The sequence below is a fragment of the Brachyhypopomus gauderio genome, chromosome 16, assembly GCF_052324685.1.
Source record: "Brachyhypopomus gauderio isolate BG-103 chromosome 16, BGAUD_0.2, whole genome shotgun sequence".
NCBI classification, from domain to species: Eukaryota; Metazoa; Chordata; class Actinopteri; order Gymnotiformes; family Hypopomidae; genus Brachyhypopomus; species Brachyhypopomus gauderio.
In genome coordinates, this window is record NC_135226.1 from 21,462,119 (window position 1) to 21,481,359 (window position 19,241).

Consider the following 19,241-nt stretch of genomic DNA (forward strand, 5'->3'; position numbering starts at 1 on the left):
ATGCACCATAAAAGTACCTATATACAACTAAAACGACATGTTCTTACACGATAAAGGAGAATATACAACACAAAGCAAAAGTTGGAGTTGGTCTGATCCACGTCAGGGAGGTGCCAAGCTGAACCCAGAGTAGGTTGGAGGTCGCCTTCCTCTAAAGAGGGTCGCAGGTCTGTCCGCTCCACTTCTGTGTGGTTCCCCCTTGCAATTCTCCAGGGTCACCGGTTCCCCTTTGCTGAGACCTGGAGCAAACACGGCGGTTAGACACTGGTGGTTATCAGACTCCACTTCGAAAGAATTCACCGCGGTCTCATCCATCTCGGCTGTCCTAGAGCTCAGTCTGCAGGACACTCTGGGAAGGTTGCGCATGCGCTTACTGCACGTGTCCAAACGGAGCACCACTGGTCATGAGTCAAGCAATTAGAAGACAAAACAACACGTGCACATATGCGGATCGTTTGCCATGGTTTAACTCCCATAAGGGGCCGACAAAAGCGCATACAACACAGACGATTTAAGCTCTGGACCTCGCTCGACAAAGCTTTCCTCCGTCTAGAGCAGGGGAGGTGAACACGGACACCGGGACACTTGGAGAGGGGCTGGTACGCGCGTGCAGCTCTGCTGGGTGGCAGGCTGGGTTGAAGGCCGGACGGGCAGCTGACAAGCACTCGTGTTTAATGCCAGCAGTATCTCGAGGGGCGTTTCCACTTCAGCTGTGTCAGAACCACACGGCACGTCTGTAAAACGTCTTTGATAAACGTGCACCGTGACGCAAAGTCCTGTAAGGAATAATCACAAGATGTCTCTCCAACATCGAGCCTCGGTTGCAGTCCTGACACAAGCCTTCCGTGATCACGGACATCGCAGTTGACGAGTGCTGCGCCTATTTCAGAAAGGTTTTCCCAATGCACATTTATTTATTTATTTATTTATTTATTTATTTGCTTGCTTAACTTTGGAGCAGCACGCGCAACTTTTCTGCCTGTGACTCGGTGTGTAAACTGCGGTGAGCGCAAACAGCTGCAGGTCCAGTAAAGTCGCAGGTAACACCCCGCACGTGCTCGCTTTACCTGCCAACATCAAAGCTCCCGGCACTCCTACAAATCTTTCTCGTCTCTTTTAGCATTGTTAAGGGGGTAGTTAGCTTTTAAATGAATTAACGTTTTAACTTTGGTTTGGGTCTGGTTCGTACGCATGTGGAGCGAACACGCACCGCTGTCTCAAGCGCAAGACGCAATCCTTGATTGTTTTCCGCTTAAACCTTTTTTCCCTATGCAGTTTCTTCATTAATCTTTAATTTGATGGTTTGAGGACGTATGAGTTTAAATGGTTTATGTTCTCCGTGGAGACAGAAGTCATCCAGTTAGGAGCTACTCAAATACATTTTGGTGGCGGTGTGTAATGGTGTGAAGACGCGTCGTGACCGTCGGGGCCAGTTTTCCCAGTCTGAGACTAAATTGAATGGGATGAACCGTATGGGTTCTCCACTGCTACGAGACCAGAGGCGTGTTCCGTGGGCCTAGTCCACCTCCTCTTGTGTAGCACCGTATCATACCATATCCATCCAAGCCAACGTCTGGACGAATATATTTAGTCCTGAAAGTGAGTGCAGTTTCACTGCGGTAAAGTTGGTTTCACGTTCGCATATTCGCATATTCGGAATTCTTTCTTCAATAATTTTAAGACAGAATCAGCAAAAGTGCCAAAATGTGCAAACTCTTATTTATGGCATACAAAACAAATACCTACAACTTTGTTTACGCCGGGAATATATATATTTTAAGTTGTAGACAACATTTTATTTAAAATGTACTATTGTGACCGCTACAACGTCTAAGGCACCGTCTACAAATTACATTAACACGGTTAACACGCATGCAAGTGGCGGTAGTAAAGGCCCCAGAGCACTGCACACTGTTTTTTTTTCTTCAATAATTTCAATAGCTTTTCAATGGTCCATCATAAGAGCACCAAACAAGTTGTATTACACAAAGTGCATCCTAAATAACAATCTATACATCAGAGATGGGTATTCATAGCTGTTATCTATGTGTTGTAGTCCATTGTTGTCTTATTATTTCAATAGCTTTTAAATAGTCCATCATAAGACCACCAAACAAGTTCTAATATATTAAGGGCATCTTAAACAACAACCTACAACTCAAATATGGATATTTCTACCTCTAACCTATTTGTGGTGGTGAGTTTTTATCTTATAATTTCAATAGCTTTTAAATGGTCCATCATAAGACCACCAAACAAGTTGTATTATACAAAGTGCACCCTAAATAAAAACTTACAACTTTTATATGGGTATTTCTAACTCTTACCTATTTGTGGTAGTGAGTTTTTAATCTTATAATTTCAATAGCTTTTTAACGGTGCATTATAAGACCACCAAACAAGATCTTATATATCAAGGGCATCCTAAGCAACAACCTAAAACACAGATATGGGTATTTCTACCTCTTACCTATTTGTGGTGGTGAGTTTTAATCTAAGAATTTTAATAGCTTTTAAACGGTCCATCATAAGACCATAAAACAAGTTCTCATATATTAAGGGCATCCTAAACAAAAACCTACATACCTTATATGTGTATTTCTACCTCTTGTCTATTTGTGGTGGTGAGTTTTAATCTTATAATTTCAATAACTTTTAAACGGTCCATCATAAGAGCACCAATCAAGTTGTATTACATAAAGAGCATTCAAATCAACAACCTACAACACAGATATGGGTTTTTCTACCTCTTACCTATTTGTGGTGGTGAGTTTTAATCTAAGAATTTTAATAGCTTTTAAACGGTCCATCATAAGACCATAAAACAAGTTCTCATATATTAAGGGCATCCTAAACAAAAACCTACATACCTTATATGTGTATTTCTACCTCTTGTCTATTTGTGGTGGTGAGTTTTAATCTTATAATTTCAATAACTTTTAAACGGTCCATCATAAGAGCACCAATCAAGTTGTATTACATAAAGAGCATTCTAATCAACAACCTACAACACAGATATGGATATTTCTATCTCATACCTATTTGTGGTGGTGAGTTTTAATCTAAGAATTTCAATAGCTTTTAAATGGTTCATCATAAGACAATAAAACAAGTTCTTATACATTAAGGGCATCCTAAACATCAACCTACAATGCTTATATGTGTATTTCTACCTATTGCCTATTTGTGGTGGTGAGTTTTTATCTTATAATTTCAATAGCTTTTAAACGGTGCATCATAAGTGCACCAATCAAGTTCTATTACATAAAGTGCATCCTAAGCAGCAACCTACAACACAGATATGGGTATTTCTACCTTACCTATTTGTGGTGGTGAGTTTTAATCTAAGAATTTCAATAGCTTTTAAACGGTGCATCATAAGACCACCAGTCAGGTTGTATTACATAAAGTGCATTCTAAACAACAACCTACAACACAGATATGGGTATTTCTACCTCTTACCTATTTGTGGTGGTGAGTTTTAATCTAATTTCAATAGCTTTTAAACGGTGCATCATAAGAGCACCAATCAAGTTGTATTACATAAAGGGCATTCTAATCAACAACCTACAACACAGACATGGGTATTTCTATCTCTTACCTATTTGTGGTGGTGAGTTTTTATCTTATAATTTCAATAGCTTTTAAACGGTCCATCATAAGAGCACCAATCAAGTTGTATTACATAAAGGGCATTCTAATCAACAATCTACAACATAGATATGGCTATTTCTACCTCTTGTCTGTTTGTGGTGGTGAGTTTTAATCTAAGAATTTCAATAGCTTTTAAACGGTGCATCATAAGTCCACGAAACAAGCTCTCATACATAAAGGGCATCTTAAGCAACAACCTACAACACAGATATGGGTATTTCTACCTCTTACCTCTTTGTGGTGGTGAGTTTTAATCTAAGAATTTCAATAGCTTTTAAACGGTCCATCATAAGAGCACCAATCAAGTTCTACTACATAAAGTGCATTCTAAGCAACAACCTACAACACAGATATGGGTATTTCTATCTCTTACCTATTTGCGGTGGTGAGTTTTAATCTAAGAATTTCAATAGCTTTTAAACGGTCCATCATAAGACCACCATTAAGGTTGTATTACATAAAGGGCATCCTAAACAACAACCTACAACACAGATATGGGTATTTCTATCTCTTACCTATTTGTGGTGGTGAGTTTTCATCTTATAATTTCAATAGCTTTTAAACGGTGCATCATAAGAGCACCAATCAAGTTGTATTACATAAAGGGCATTCTAATCAACAACCTACAACACAGACATGGGTATTTCTATCTCTTACCTATTTGTGGAGGTGAGTTTTTATCTTATAATTTCAATAGCTTTTAAACGGTCCATCATAAGAGCACCAATCAAGTTGTATTACATAAAGGGCATTCTAATCAACAATCTACAACACAGATATGGCTATTTCTACCTCTTGTCTATTTGTGGTGGTGAGTTTTAATCTAAGAATTTCAATAGCTTTTAAACGGTGCATCATAAGTCCACGAAACAAGCTCTCATACATAAAGGGCATCTTAAGCAACAACCTACAACACAGATATGGGTATTTCTACCTCTTACCTCTTTGTGGTGGTGAGTTTTAATCTAAGAATTTCAATAGCTTTTAAACGGTCCATCATAAGAGCACCAATCAAGTTCTACTACATAAAGTGCATTCTAAGCAACAACCTACAACACAGATATGGGTATTTCTATCTCTTACCTATTTGCGGTGGTGAGTTTTAATCTAAGAATTTCAATAGCTTTTAAACGGTCCATCATAAGACCACCATTTAGGTTGTATTACATAAAGGGCATCCTAAACAACAACCTACAACACAGATATGGGTATTTCTATCTCTTACCTATTTGTGGTGGTGAGTTTTCATCTTATAATTTCAATAGCTTTTAAACGGTCCATTATAAGACCACCAAACAAGTTGTATTACATAAAGTGCATCTTAAACAACAACCTACAACACAGATATGGGTAATTCTACCTCTTTCCTATTTGTGGTGGTGAGTTTTAATCTAAGAATTTCAATAGCTTTTAAACGGTGCATCATAAGTCCACGAAACAAGCTCTTATACATAAAGGGCATCTTAAGCAACAACCTACAACACAGATATGGGTATTTCTAACTCTTACCTCTTTGTGGTGGTGAGTTTTAATCTAAGAATTTCAATAGCTTTTAAGCGGTCCATCATAAGAGCCCCAATCAAGTTCTACTACATAAAGTGCATTCTAAGCAACAACCTACAACACAGATATGGGTATTTCTATCTCTTACCTATTTGCGGTGGTGAGTTTTAATCTAAGAATTTCAATAGCTTTTAAACGGTCCATCATAAGACCATAAAACAAGTTCTGATATATTAGGGGCATCTTAAACAACAACCTACAACACAGATGTGGGTATTTCTACCTCTTACCTCTTTGTGGTGGTGAGTTTTAATCTTATAATTTCAATAGCTTTTTAATGGTCGATCATAAGACCACCAAACTAGTTGTTTTACACAAAGTGTACCCTAAATAACAACCTACAACTTTCATATGGGTATTTCTACCTCTTACCTATTTGTGGTGGTCAGTGTTTGTCTGGAAATGTCAATAGCTTTTAAGTGGTCCATCATAAGAGCACCAAACAAGTTGTATTACATAAAGGGCATCCTAAACAACAACCTACAACTAAGATATGGGTATTTCTATATCTTACCTATTTGTGGTGGTGAGTTCTTAGCTTATAATTTCAATAGCTTTAAAACGGTCCATCATAAGACCATAAAACAACTTGTTATATATTAAGGGCATCCTAAGCAACAACCTACAACTCAGATATGGGTATTTCTATCTCTTACCTATTTGTGGTGGTGAGTTTCTGTCTAATAATTTCAATAGCTTTTAAACGGTCCATCATAAGAGCACCAAACAAGTTGTATTACACAAAGTGTACCCTAAATAACAACCTACAACTTTCATATGGGTATTTCTACCTCTTACCTATTTGTGGTGGTCAGTGTTTGTTTGGAAATGTCAATAGCTTTTAAGTGGTCCATCATAAGAGCACCAAACAAGTTGTATTACATTAAGTACATCCTATACAACAACCTACAACTCAGACATGGGTATTTCTACCTCTTGTCTACTTGTGGTGGTGAGTTTTTTATCTAAGAATTTCAAAAGCTTTTAAACGGTCCATCAGAACAGCGCCAAACAAGTTGTATTACATTAAGTCCATGATGACCAGCAACCTACAACTCGGATATGGGTATTTCTACCTCTTACCTAATAGTGGTGGTGAGTTTTAATCTAATTATTTCAATAGCTTTTCATATTACTCTGATTTTATGAACAGCACCTGCAAATACCCATGTCTGAGATGTAGGTTGTTGTTTAGGATGCACTGTGTAATACAACTTGTTTAGTGCTCTTATGATGGACCATATAGGCCTAAAGTCTGAGTACCTCAAATTGGTGCAAGGTACAAATACCTATGTAAGAGTTGTAGGTTGTTGTTTAGGATACCCTTTGTGTAATACAACTTGGTTGGTGCTCTTTTGATGGACTACTTAAAAGCTATTGAAATGATAAGATTAAAACTCACAACCACAAATAGACAAGAGGTAGAAATAACCATATTTGAGTTGTAAGTTGTTTTATAAGATTCCCTTAATATATAACAACTTGTTTTATGGTCTTATGATGGACCGTTTAAAAGTTATTGAAATTATAAGATAAAAACTCACCACCACAAAGAGGTAAGAGGTAGAAATATCCATATGGGAGTTGTAGGTTGTTGCTTAAGATGCCCTTAATATATAACATGTGGTTTTATGATCTTATGATGGACCGTTTTAAAGCTATTGAAATTATAAGATAAAAACTCATCACCACAAATAGGTAAGAGGTAGAAATACCCATGTCTGAGTTGTAGGTTGTTGTTTAGGATGCCCTTTATGTAATACAACTTGTTTGGTGGTCTTCTGATGTACCATTTAAAAGCTATTGAAATTATTAGACAAACTCACCACCACAAATAGCTAAGAGATAGAAATACCCATATCTGTGTTGTAGGTTGTTGATTAGAATGCCCTTTATGTAATACAACTTGTTTGGTGGTCTTATGATGCACCGTTTAAAAGCTATTGAAATTATAAGATAAAAATTCACCACCACAAATAGATAAGAGCTAGAAATACCCATATCTGAGTTGTAGGTTGTTGTTTAAGATGCCCTTAATAAAAAAGAACTTGTTTTATGGTCTTATGATGGACTGTTTAAAAGCTATTGAAATTATAAGATGAAAACTCACCACCAGAAATAGGTAAGAGATAGAAATACCCATATCTGTGTTGTAGGTTGTTGTTTAGGATGCCCTTTATGTAATACAACTTGATTGGTGCTCTTATGATGCACCGTTTAAAAGCTATTGAAATTATAAGATGAAAACTCACCACCACAAATAGACAAGAGGTAGAAATAGCCATATCTGTGTTGTAGGTTGTTGATTAGAATGCCATTTATGTAATACAACTTGATTGGTGCTCTTATGATGCACCGTTTAAAAGCTTTTGAAATTATAAGATGAAAACTCACCACCACAAATAGGTAAGAGATAGAAATACCCATATCTGTGTTGTAGGTTGTTGTTTAGGATGCCCTTTATGTAATACAACCTGAATGGTGGTCTTATGATGGACCGTTTAAAAGCTATTGAAATTCTTAGATGAAAACTCACCACCACAAATAGACAAGAGGTAGAAATATTCATATCTGTGTTGTAGGTTGTTGATTAGAATGTCCTTTATGTAATACAACCTGAATGGTGCTCTTATGATGCACCGTTTAAAAGCTATTGAAATTATAAGATGAAAACTCACCACCACAAATAGGTAAGAGATAGAAATACCCATATCTGTGTTGTAGGTTGTTGTTTAGGATGCCCTTTATGTAATACAACCTGAATCGTGGTCTTATGATGGACCGTTTAAAAGCTATTGAAATTCTTAGATTAAAACTCACCACCACAAATAGGTAAGAGGTAGAAAAACCCATATCTGAGTTGTAGATTGTTCTTTAGAATGCACTTTGTGGAAAACAACTTGTTTGGTGGTCTTATGGTGGACCATTGAAAAGATATTGAAATTATTGAAAGAAAAAAAAAAGTGCCCAGTGCTCTGGAACCTTTAAGACCGCCACTTGCGTCCGTGTTAACCGTGTTAAGGTAATTTGTAGATGGTGCCTTAGACGTTGCAGAGGCGACAGCAGTACATTTAAAATAACATGTTATCTACAATTAAAATACGCATATTCCTGACGTAAACAGAGTTGTAGTTGGTTGTTTATGTTGCCAGAAATTAGAATTTTTATATTTTGGCACTTTTGCTATAATTGTCTTAAAGCTATTGAAGAACGAATTCTGAATATGCGAACGTGAAACCAACTTTACCGCAGTTGCAGTTTCAATGTAATTCGGTTTATACAGCCTTTCTACTATCCAGTGCTAATACTTGGCACCGTCTCACGCACATATTGGACCCTGTATTACCTTTAACAACGTGCCACGTGACCTCGTAGCTCACCTGCGGGATAACAGCAGATAGTCCTTATCCATTAGTATGAGCTCATAACTGCTGCGTTCCCCGCTGTGAAAATAGAGGAAAAATATCTTCCTGTTCCGAGTGGTCAACTCAAGATCCATTATTTCCGAACAGTAGAGTAAAGTGAACTTCATGCCTCTTGTACACTGTTCAAATGTGAGGTTGACAAACGGCAAACAGAAGGTGCAGCGTCTCCTGTAACGTTTTTGCGCACTACCTGAATTGCTAAATATTCGCTGACAATCTCCGCGACGTCTATCACGCACCATCACTCTTACAGAAGTGTGCACTGTGATAAAGTCGCTAGACAGATTTACCATGAGTCATATTCTGCGGAATAAAAACCCAAGTAAAATCTCAGTGGTAAACGTGTCGGTTCCGGACTCCATCCGGACGCACGAGAACATTAAAGGACACGACGTGCCATCGTCTGTGGCAGGAGATGCTTCAAACAAATGTGCAACACTGTGTTTTCTGGGTTGCTCTCCTGTTTGGAGAAAGGGGCGCACAAGCTGCAGCTTGATTTGTACAGCTATAGCAGTGAAAGTTGTCTAGCTCCTCGCCAGGTTAGATAGGAATGGCCTGGGTTTGATCGAAGTGTCTTCTTTGTCCGCAGACGAGGCTAGTGTGACCCAGCAAAAGCGTTTATTGTCCGAGGCTTCTGTACCTCGTTCATCTGTTCACCCTTTGAAAGTGTTCGCTGATCATTGGGCTGTAGAAGCTAAATCATTCATCACCTCGGCATATAAATTAATAACAGATCTGAAGGACAAACTCCACAGAACAACTGGGGGTGACTTGTGTGACTGTTAGTAGCAGTGTGACAACACTCTGGCTCACTCCAGATCTGGCAAGAAAATGTGAGGCAGATTTCATCATCATACATGAAAAGGAGAAATAAACGCTGGAGTGACAGGTATGACATCCCAGAAAAGAGTTTTCACAGCCATCTGAACCGAGCCTTGCCAGTCATGTGTCTTCTGAAGAATTTGGTGAAGCGTTTCAGGCCTGCCATCTCAAAGATGTTTAGACGGATGGGCCATATAAAGAATATACCATTGTTGAGACGTCTGTCATTTCTCCAGAGTCAGAGACCTGTAGCACTGAAGAGAGTGTCTCGAGTTGTTCAGCGAGACTGAGGTCTCCATAAGGACCTCAACGTCGTGAGAGCTTACATACCCCCGTCCCAGTGCTCACAGAGTGTGTTTTCGTTTATGAACACAGTGGGGAGAAGTGAGAGGAATCCGTTTGAGGTAGATGGTGTGAAAACAGAGCTTCAGGTCTACGTGAACTTCTCAGAAGAGTGTACACAGATGATCGAATTCCTGACAGCAAGGACTTGAAGGACTTAAAGGACTTAAACATCACAAGCAAGCAAATTTGGTGAGTAAAATCTATAATTATATATTGGACTGTATTATGTTGGTTATGGTTTTCATTTCATGTGTTGTGGTCCCTTCCCTGGTGAGAAGTCCTCCTTTTTCAGGTTATGAATATGGTTACCCAACAAATATGTTACCATACAAAGAGGTGTGCAGGTGTGGGGCTGAACACACACGCAGGTGTGTGCCTGCGGGTCCGGACACACGCAGGTGTGTGCCTGCGGGTCCGGACACACGCAGGTGTGTGCCTGCGGGTCCGGACACACGCAGGTGTGTGCCTGCGGGTCCGGACACACGCAGGTGTGTGCCTGCGGGTCCGGACACACCTGAGGGCTGAAGATGGCCCTGATCAAATCATGATCACATTCTAGACTTTTATCTTGCCTTTTTATTTCAAACTAACTGGATTTTTTAACACACCTGATGTGGGCGAGTCGAGCTTTGCCCCACCCACTGCAGCTTTTCCAGAACACCTGGATTGGCTGGATGAGGTAGTAGGTGTGGCTATGGTTTTAAAAATCACGTTTAGATGACTACTTTCAGTCCATTTGTACTCTGAATTTAAGATTCAGTGGGTTAATTTTTATTATGTGCTCGTATTTGCAGCCCAATTTATGCCTTTGCTGTCAATCATTATGCCAATTACTGAAAGTTTGGAGGATTTTACTATCTATACATTCTGCCCCACAAACCTATGGTGAGTGATTTTAATTATCTTGATTTTTTAAATCCCAGAGAGTATGTAAATGGCCTCATGAATATTGCCATACCTTAGACCCAATCATTTAGTCTGGGATGTCTATAAATATAACTGAAATTGAGGACGCATCTTTTTCTGATCATAGGCCAGTTATTATTGACACCGTCTGACCTTGTCAGAACTCTATGGGCCTATATTTTTTGGTCTAACATTTTCCCTACATCTGATATGATTACTGGACTAGTCATGGCACAAGTGGGATTGAGGTAGCACGCCTCATGTAAGCCCTGATAAACCAGGCGCCATCAAAGCCTCCCTGCACCACTGTCTTCGACTCTGTTGCTTGCTTTAAAACCAGACACGGAGGTTCCAGCTCTGTCTCAGTCTGTCAGGCTCTCAGACAAGAACACAGGTGAGCCGAATGAAAATGGGGGAGAAAAAAAGATAAACTAGAGGTTTCTTATTGTGGTCTTAAAAATCCATACGGGTGATTTAAAAAATGCTGTAAAAGCGGCAATAGAAAAATACTTCTTAGAAATCGTACGTAGACCCAGAGATTTATTCAGCCCGGCCTCCTCTGCCAGCCCCTTGCTTGGCTCAGTTCTGGTGCATCACTTAAATTTGTGAGAATCTTTTGCATTTTTTTTAAAGACAAAATTGAAAATGTCAGATCACATATCAAACTTTCTGCCCACAACCCTGTGCTTGATCCACAATGTTCTGCTGTGTTTTATCCCTTTTGAACCGGTCTCCCTCTCCTCTCTGAATGATATGATATCTCGGATACATCCCACAAGCTCACCCAGTGATATCAGGCCTTCATGTCTACTAAAAGAGACATTTGATGTAGTGGCCCAGTGTTCCATCATAAACGTGAGCTTGTTCACAGGCTGTGTTCCAAATGATTTTAAGCAGAGTTGTTCGGGCTCTTCTTGTGAAACAACCTCAATCCAAATCCTCCAGAACTTCCAGCCAAAATTAGGATGTCTATATAAAATTCTTGGGGGGGAAAATGTTCATTCCCAGTTGTCGCACTAAACACACAGCAGCATCTTTGAAACTTTTCGGGCAGATTTTAAAGCCTTGTTAAAAGTCGCAATTGACTTTTGCTGTACTGTTCTGTTCTGATGTTGGTAGACCCTAACCCTATAACCCTAAGCCTATAACCCTAACCCTATAACCCTATAATCCTAACCCTAATCTGGAGGTCATCTAGTCTGCTATTGATCAACTGAAGCTGATTGTGGCTTTTCAAATGCAGCACTGAGGTTGTAGAACAGTGTGTGAATCGGGTCTGCTCCATTACTTGCGGTTTTTATGTGCAGACTTAAAGCATTTTTGTGCTCTGGCTTTTCCATTTCTGTGGTTGTGCGTGATTTATAGTGTAATTATATCTTAACTTTCTACAGAACTTTGATCGTTGCTGTTGTGTTAAATGTGCTCTGAATAAAATTGACTTGCTTCCTTACTGACGTGCCTACTAGACTAGCCTGGGCCTACATGGTTAGGGTCTCTTATTCATAACTAAAAGGCCTAGTTTAGTTGTAGTATAATCATTACGTTCCATTCAGTTATGAAACGCCACATATGCTAGTGTACCTGTTTGCTTCTGTTCACATGATGGGCCAGCGCACATCTGAAGACCACGTTAGGTCCCAGTGGCAGGTCTCTCCTGATCTGAAGACCACGTTGGGTCCCAGTGGCAGGTCTCTCCTGATCTGAAGACCACGTTGGGTCCCAGTGGCAGGTCTCTCCTGATCTGAAGACCACGTTGGGTCCCAGTGGCAGGTCTCTCCTGATCTGAAGACCACGTTGGGTCCCAGTGGCAGGTCTCTCCTGATCTGAGGACCACGTTGGGTCCCAGTGGCAGGTCTCTCCTGATCTGAGGACCACGTTGGGTCCCAGTGGCAGGTCTCTCCTGATCTGAGGACCACGTTGGGTCCCAGTGGCAGGTCTCTCCTGATCTGAGGACCACGTTGGGTCCCAGTGGCAGGTCTCTCCTGATCTGAGGACCACGTTGGGTCCCAGTGGCAGGTCTCTCCTGATCTGAGGACCACGTTGGGTCCCAGTGGCAGGTCTCTCCTGATCTGAGGACCACGTTGGGTCCCAGTGGCAGGTCTCTCCTGATCTGAGGACCACGTTGGGTCCCAGTGGCAGGTCTCTCCTGATCTGAGGACCACGTTGGGTCCCAGTGGCAGGTCTCTCCTGATCTGAGGACCACGTTGGGTCCGATTGGCAGGTCTCTCCTGATCTGAAGACCACGTTGGGTCCCAGTGGCAGGTCTCTCCTGCATGGCTATTACTGCATCCTTTGTTGCTCTGAGTATCAGCCGAGTACATGATGACTGGTTTTGAACACTCGCTCCCTACGGCACCAATGCCACAGGCAGGACTCTTCACGACAACACCGGCGATAAACAAAACGCCCTGAGCATGCTGCTAAGATTGGGGGGGGGGGGGGGACGTTGACCATACTGTAGAAGGGGGAAAAACAAGGTAGCTCAGGCTGCTCTTATTCATTATAAATGCACACGGTCTATCCATCTTTAAAGAGCACTGCAGATGGAGCGGTAGCGTGATCCCAACAGTCACTAGCACAACATCGAGGTGCTCATCGAGGTCCCCATCCACTGCTTAAAAATGACCAATTTGTTTCACTCCAAAAATACCCAGAACACACTGTGTGGATAAAATGAGCAGCAACACATTTTTTTTTCTAGGTGTATTTTATCCACTCTCAAAAACAATGTTCACGTGTAATGCAGAGTGTGAAAACAATACAAAGAAAGGCGTGATGTCAGGCACTTAAATCCATCCAGCGTTCCAGCCACAGCATCGAGGCTGTGTGTTTGTGACTAGGCCACTCCACTGAGAGTTAAACCGAAAATCAGAGCTTTGCTTCTCATGGATAATCAAGTCATCAGCATGCAGAAGCAAGAGCCAGAGGTACAATCTCAAATGTATAATCAGAGGGAGAGGGGGAGAGTGTGTGTGTGCGTGCATGTGTGTGCGTGCGTGCGTGCGTGTGCGCGTTTGTGTGTGTGAGTGTGTGTGCACATGAATGCACATCAGCCTATTATTACAGCCAAAGATGGCAACCTCTGAAATCTTGACAGTCTTCCTAACTGCCCCCTGTGTCTGACTCTTCTGTGTTCACGTTTCATGAAGACGTGTGTTTTCACGTAGAAGCGCCGACGTGTTGCAGGATGACTGTGTGCTCAGGTGGAACAAAGCAGTAAACCAGCTGCACTAGTCAGTTGGCAGTTAATTTAAGGATGCATTCATTTCAGTGGCAGTCAGAGCTCAGTGTATTGTTGTATATATTTTACACACATGCTATTCCTGGTGAACTAATAAGCGTGTGGAGTAATGATGAATGGTGTACTTGTAAAGGCGGAGTAATGATGAATGGTGTATTTGTAAAGGCGGAGTAATGATGAATGGTGTACTTGTAAAGGCGGAGTAATGATGAATGGTGTACTTGTAAAGGCGGAGTAATGATGAATGGTGTACTTGTAAAGGCGGAGTAATGATGGTGTACTTGTAAAGGCGGAGTAATGATGAATGGTGTGTTTGTAAAGGTGTAGCTCATCCCACTAATTGTGTGGTACAGCGGGACAGAACGCAGACTGTGCCACTGTGCAGGTATTTGTTCAAACTGCAAGCTGTGATGATGGCTTTAGAAAGAAAGACATATTTCATTAAGGGCAGACACCCAAATGCTATTTAGTGCATCTGTGGAGCCTATGTGTGTATTTATCTGTCTATCTGTTGTAGTTATTTTATTTTATTACTCATTCATTCTTACCATGGACACAAATCCTAGCACAGCTCCTGACTTTATTACAATTGCTTTAGCTTCCTCTCCAGTGTGCTGTTCCGGGAGAGTTTAGTATCTGAGGCAATCCTCCACTGAAGGAGCGTGCTGGTGCAGGATCGTTTAGATTACAAGATAAATCCTCAGAGGCACTCTGAACGAACCTGGATGAACGGGGGGGGCAGAGAATGAGAGAGTTAAAGAGAGAGAGAGAAATGAAGAGAGGGAGGTAGAGTAAGAAAGGGAGAGAGAAAATTTGAGGGAGAGAGAAGAGAGGGAGTTAAAGGCAGAGAAAGAGAGATTGAGCAAGCGAGGTATCCAGCAGCATCAGCAAGGGTCTGCAAACATCTGCTATCTCCCTGAACCCCCTGCTCCCATGTTTACTTAAGCCGTGATCCAAAACACTTAGCCACCATTAATTCCTAAGACAGATTAAGCCCAAACCCTCTGGCGTATATTCTCACTTGCTGTTTCTGTCATGTTTAGATACATATATAAGAAAATATTTGATTTCACATTAAATGATTTATAGGTCAAATACCAAGTACTAAAAATGAACTCACCCTGGTTCCTTTCTCGTGTATATTCCCAGATTTACTGTGCATCAACAAAAATTATTGAAAAAAGAATTATGATTCATATAACAGAAGTGGGTTTTCAGAGATTCTGAGTGATTCAGAAAGTCCAACAAACACTGCATACACTGATCCAGTGATCCACCACACCAGTGTAGCACCAGTGATCCAGTGATCCACCACACCAGTGTAGCACCAGTGATCCAGTGATCCACCACACCAGTGTAGCACCAGTGATCCACCACACCGGTGTAGCACCAGTGATCCAGTGATCCACCACACCAGTGTAGCACCAGTGATCCACCACACCGGTGTAGCACCAGTGATCCACCACACCGGTGTAGCACCAGTGATCCACCACACCGGTGTAGCACCAGTGATCCACCACACCGGTGTAGCACCAGTGATCCACCACAAGTCCAGATCCAGATATTCCAGATCCATGTTCAAGCGTCTGTGTGGAACCCCCTCTGACCAGACACATCACACAGATGAGACGCAGCACACGGTTGACTTCATCCATTCTGCACACTGCATGCATTTCCTTTGTTGTTAACAGTGAACAGAGTCAATATAATCAATATAGTCAATATAAGGAAAAATAGAAATGTGGGGAATGTGAATATATACTGATATGAAACTCCCATGAGAGACACTTTCATGGACCAAGCATGTCGCATTTAACTGGAACTGGTTGAGATTGAAACTTGCATCTTTAGAATTGATGAGTGTTTTTCTGTTCTAGGAGCATACAACAGCACCTATGGTTTTTTTACATTCTCCCTCATTAAAACCCTTTTAAGTTTAATTAGCATTATTAACATTAAATACATATTCCATCAAAATCCTTAATATCCTATAGAATGCAGGTGGGTAGAAGCATGTTGAGCTTCATACGGTGTTGAATACTTTACCAGTAAGCAGATCTTGTGGACTGGGGGACCGGGGGACTGGACTGGACTGGGGGACAGGACTGGGGGGATGGGACTGGTGAGAAAGTGGACAGGAACAGTGAGGGTTCATCTTCCTCTACACACACTTCCAATACTCACAGTAGTATATAGTTGACATCGTTTAATTGTGTATGCGCTCTGGTCAAAGTGTAATCAGGCTTTTTTTTTAAGCCTTACAGGTGCAGTAGTAGCTTAGCATTTTTGTGCCGTTTCCTCTTTGGTAATCTTCCTGTTTCCCCCTGGTTAGCACGTTTCTTTTTGTGTCTCTTTTTGAAGATTGTCACTGAATAAAAGATTTATCCTTTGAGCAGAAAGAGTCTGGTTCTTCTGACACACCAGCGCTACGTTGGAGGGGGACGCTTCCACTGAGCTAGAAGACATCGAGTGGTGCATCAGTAAACTGCAGGGAGGACAGAGAGGACGGTGATGAGACACCTGGACACCGTACTCCACAGCTGCAAGAGGCCACGAGGTTGGACGGTGGCCGTCACCCTGAAGCACCTGCGCTTGGCACTGGACCTGATTGAACTCACCACTTCGTCGGTACTGTAGTGCTCTCGTGTCTGATCACAAGGTAAGTCCAAACATCAAATGTGACCGAGAATGCTTAATTGGCAATGCTTTTCATTCACACACACACGTCTAAACTCCTTCATGGTATCAGCTAGTCTGTTCTGATGTGAGAGGAAAAAAATATCGCGAGACTGTAAGAAATGACCTGAAAGTGCCTCTTCCCGTTAGACCGGCGCTGAAGTGCCACAGAAACTACCTGTGCCGGAAAAATGGGAAAGAAAGCGTTTTCGTTCCTTTCAAACGCTGCAATCTTGACTCGGAGCGTGATACTGTATAAAAGGAAAGCAAAATGGATATCATATCAAAGCTGGAAAATCAAAAGTATTCAGTTGTGCACAGTGATTCAAGGAAATCCTACGTACCTCTACCACACAACTAAGCTTAGCTTCCCTCTGTTAAGGGAAAGTGCTACTTAACACTACTCTATGCTTACTCTTAAGATGGGAGTCATTTCATTATATCAATTTTCACCCCAATTCGAAATTTGTCCTCCACATTTACCAGTGCTGTTAGAACACACACACACACACACACACACACACACACACACTAGTGATTACTAGGGGGCTGTGGTGCACACGTGCCCAGAGCGGTGGGCAGCCCTAGCCCGGCACCCGGGGAGCAGTTGGGGTTAGGTGCCTTGCTCAAGGGCACCTCAGTCATGGCCTCAGGTCTGGGAATCGAACCCACAACCCTCCGGTCACAAGACCAGTTCCCTACCACAGGACCATGACTGCCCCTTGACGTTACACTCAGACACTACTGTGTAGCACTAGCATTATTGGGTTTTTTTAATAGATATTTTTACACATTGAACATAGTAGCATTAAATGTTTAGAGACCGCCATCGGCACCATCAGTTACAGAGGCGGTCTTTGCATAGAGGCGTGGCTAGGCAACTGCCTTGGGCCCCTCCCACTGCAGCCCACTGTAGGAGCCCCCTGACTAGCTAACTTCTTTCTCGCATATTAATGTTGATGGACCCCCTAGCTAAATTCACCTTGAGCCCCCAAATTGCTAAGTCCGCCACTGATCAGTTATATGAATACACAATTCTCTTAAACTCTGAAGAAAACAAATACTAAAATGAAGGTATTTTCTGTTAGCTAAATGTGGTTGGTCCATGGCCTGATTAACCGTGTAGGCTGCAGTCTAGAGCCTCACGTGCGTTATGGTCATCGCATTAGCAATAATTAATAAATAAATGCATTTCCAATAATTGTTTTACCATTAGGCCTTTTCGACTTAATGCCTGCACAGATTGATCGCCACCGGGTTCCGTAATGACGTAAGCGGATACGATGACGTAGGCGGCCACGGTTCCTCTTCACGTGCGTGAGCACAGAGACGTCATCATGACGACAGATTCATCTGCAAGGACTCGTGTCTCAACAAACAAACAACAAACTGTAATAGGCTACTGCTCAAATGCGAAATTAAATTTTATATTTAAAAGAATTTTATATATTTGCATATTGATATGAAAACGCGCAAATATGCGGTTTATCTTCAACAAGCCCATTTACTTCGTGAGATGGAGAATGTGCTAAAATATCAACTTCGTTTACTGTTGGGTTCTGTTTTTCATTCAGTATTTCATCAGACAGGTGCAGAAAACTTATTAACTGATAGCACCTCCTTGGAAATTTGAGAATGGTGTCCACAAAACAAAAGCTGCCATATAAAAGTCCTAAATTGACCATGTATTTCAGAAGTGGTCAAGCGAGCGTTTTCCGTGATCACTCGCTTGGCTGAAGTACTGTTTACATCACCTGCCTTTTGTTTGTTTTTGTTTTCCTGTTGTTTTCTAGTTGCATTAGAATTAATGTAGGCGTACCCTTGTATCGCTTCACACGGCCCTATTCATTATACTGTCATTGTTTTTTTTTATATTGCTTACATAAAAGCTTCATTTTAAAGGGCCCAGATTCACGGCCCTCGGTCACAGGGCTCAATCCGGCCCTGGGGCCCACAATGGCGTGCACATGCTATTTCGTTGGTCAAAAGCAGGAAAATTTATTTTATATAGATGATCAACCCTCTGAAACCTTTTTGGTAAAGGCTTCTTTATATGCAGTGCTCCTAACCGCAATGCGAATCGGCGTGTAAAATACCGATTGTAAACATTAGGACAAATCACAGAGGGAAAACACTACAATTTACACAACTGCAATTTGCCACGTGCCTGACCTTTGACAACCTCGTGCTGCGTTTTTGACTGGCCCATAGCTCGTGACCCGGAACCTCCTCTCTTCAACTTCCGTCTTTCAAATGTTTTTAAGGTTCAACCTGTAGAAGCATCAAAACACTCGCAGTGTAGGTATATGATACACATATGAATTTGTATTAAAACGCATCGGTGATGAATGGCCTGATGAATTTCACCATTCTCGTTATTCACCATTATTCATTCAGGTGTAACGGTTTCAGTGGATCATTTATAATTGGCGCTAATTTTAACTGGGTTTAATGTTCAGTTTAGTGGCAGTAAACTACTTAATCTGGTGTGCTGGCGCCCTCTGCTGGTGACTCTGTAAAATGGCATATTTCAACACGAGTTGAAATGCAGTGAACTAGTAAGATACGGAGAGATGATAAAACTGCAGTGAAATACAGGACGTTTCGGA

General features: G+C 41.4%; 1 long non-coding RNA gene across 1 annotated transcript; it reads left to right on the plus strand.

The window, feature by feature from the left end:
• The first annotated feature begins 452 nt into the window (after window positions 1-452).
• LOC143477727 (uncharacterized) lies at window positions 453-18,041 on the plus strand. Its single transcript, XR_013121626.1, has 4 exons — window positions 453-893; window positions 9,840-9,998; window positions 16,353-16,615; window positions 17,875-18,041. It is a non-coding gene; the product is annotated as an uncharacterized LOC143477727 (long non-coding RNA).
• Window positions 18,042-19,241: the final 1,200 nt, after the last annotated feature.